The 2,508-nt window shown below is 33.3% G+C and overlaps 1 non-coding gene across 1 annotated transcript; it reads left to right on the forward strand.

The window, feature by feature from the left end:
- The first annotated feature begins 815 nt into the window (after positions 1–815).
- Positions 816–919, forward strand: LOC115893402. The gene has a single exon (XR_004053411.1). It is a non-coding gene; the product is annotated as a small nucleolar RNA U13 (small nucleolar RNA).
- Positions 920–2,508: the final 1,589 nt, after the last annotated feature.

The following is a 2,508-nucleotide window of genomic DNA, read 5'->3' on the forward strand; positions in this document are numbered from 1 at the left end:
CAGGAGTTGTCTCCATTTATTTGCATGCTTTCCATTTAGCCCTTCCAGGTTGGCCAGGTCAAGTCTCTCTTACATTTCTAAACGCCATCGTTTTCTTCCACTACACTCCTTCCTTTCCTTTAAGGATTTATGTGGTTAGACTGGGCCAACCAGATAATACACTATAGTCATCTTATTTTAAGATCTATAACCTTATTTATATTGGAAAATCCATTCTAGTTCATCTAATGTACACATACATTCTAGGGATCAGGGCATGGGCATCTTTTGAGAGCCACTCTGCTTAATATAGCATATTTGAATATCATTGGGATTAACCTATTTTATATAAAGTCATCAAATATAAAGGAGAGAGATGCTTATTTGTGGTTTCTAAGGCAATAATAATAAATAGTATCCTAAATACAAGTGAGTTAATTGACATAGAAGAGAAAGAGGAGTTCCAATAAAGTTATAGGAAGGAAGAAACAATGGATGGTAAAAGTGGAGTCAAAAGAATAAAAGAGGTTCAAGATGGTGGAAGTGAGCAAAAGAGCCTTAAGCTTCAGTGAGAATGAATAAAATGAAAATTAGAAGTTTTACTTGATTTAGCAAGTCGATATCCTTGAATACCTTTTTAAAGGGTGTTCAGATTGGAGAAAAGCAATAGAAAACAGATTGCAAAGGATCAAGAAACTAATGAGAAACTGATCATGAATACATCTAATAGGCTTTAATGTTTTGGATTGAAAGTGCAAGGAAAAAAACGTGTAGCTGGAGCTACAGTGTCATGCAGTTAAAGGACGCAGGTTGAAGATAGTTAAGCATCCTGAGAGATCTTTTTGTAGTTTACAAGTGTGATGATTAGGTTTTCAGACTCATGTGTGAGATATGCCTTCTTCAAACCTTTTTATGCTATCAGCACATTATCTGGCTGACATTATAAAAAGAGAGAATTCTGAGAATATTTTCATGATTGGATATGGGGTGAGAGAGAAAAATGCACATCAAAAATTACTGTCAGATTTCTGTTGCTCATTGAGTTGATGGTGCTACCAAGGCTTCACCAGGAAATGGGAAGAGAACACCACAGTTGCAGAAAGAGGATTAATTTGATGTTATGCTTTGTTTCATAGATTACTAGTTACCGTGCCAATATTTATGTTTCCATTCAATCTTTCTTGCAGCACCATAATTTTGTGCTGATAAACAACATACTTGGCCAAAAAAAGACCCTATATTTTTCAGCCTCCTTGGCAGCTAGAGATGGCCAACAGATGTAAGCAGATGTCATTTCGCTGGAATTCCCAATTTTACTCCTTCTTCCTATATGAAATATGAAGAAAATAGCTGTAGCATCAGTGACTTTCTTGGATCATGGGGAATCTTGAATATGAACTACTTCAGTTTGGACATGAAAAAAAATAAACAATAAAAAAATGATTAAGATCAAATCTCTTAAACTTCAGAACCAAGAATCGAGGGAGAAACGAGAAACGAGCTTCTTTTGTAAAGCAAAATAAATATTTGCTAGATGGGCTAATGAAGAAACTTATCCCACTCTCAGAGTAGATGATCTTTATTATTCCTGGTATTGGGTTATGATAATTACACACTAGTAAACCCATGTGTTTCTCATTGTCCTTTTTCATATATGATTTTTTATGGTTATTAACCTAGTCCTACTTCACTCTCACATACTATTTGCTGTTTCAGAGAAGAAATGTGTCTTTTAGCTTAAAATTTACCAGGTCAATAATAACCTAATCTACACCCAAAGAATGGGATGATAAACACAGAAATTCTGGTTCATGAGTTAGATTTAGTGCTCTAATGGAATTAGGGATTTGTCTCTCTAAAAGGGTAGATTACCCAGTATATGGAATGGAGAGTGTGCATGAGCCGGTGTGTGACAGAAGAGCCAAAATGTGGTAGAATTTTCTTTTAATACCCATTCTTCAATTTTTTCTCAGTAATTGAAGCTTCTAGATAACTTAATGTAAACTGATAGAAAAGACACTTCAAAACAATGAAAATACCTTTATCTCATGGCAGAACTTGTTGAAACAAAGTAAATCCAATTTTGTAATTTTGTCTTGTTAATGAAGACTATTTTAGAGGCAGCCTAATAATAATGATATTATGCTTGATTCTCTTTTGGCCCTTGCTTTTGCATCAATTGCTTTCTCTCAAAAGTATAAAAATAATGTCAAATTTTAGAGTTTTTAAGAGCTTGTGTTTTCATACCAACTTATTTAACAAGTTTAAATAACACCTTTAATTTCTGATTTACTTTCATTGATATGAGTTCAGAGATGCAGAAACCCAAAACATTTACTTACTACTATGTATGATTATATTTTTCTGTGATTATCATCAGGATTTTTTATGATAGTTCAATTTTAATGCTACTGCTTTCAAATCCTTAAAAAACTGAATAAGAAAAATGATAATATGATGGTTCTATTATGGTAGAATGGTCAAATTACTATGAGGAACTTATTCAAAATTATGTTTTTCTCACCAAAA

The sequence above is a fragment of the Rhinopithecus roxellana genome, chromosome 14 (genome assembly GCF_007565055.1).
Source record: "Rhinopithecus roxellana isolate Shanxi Qingling chromosome 14, ASM756505v1, whole genome shotgun sequence".
Taxonomy (NCBI): Eukaryota; Metazoa; Chordata; class Mammalia; order Primates; family Cercopithecidae; genus Rhinopithecus; species Rhinopithecus roxellana.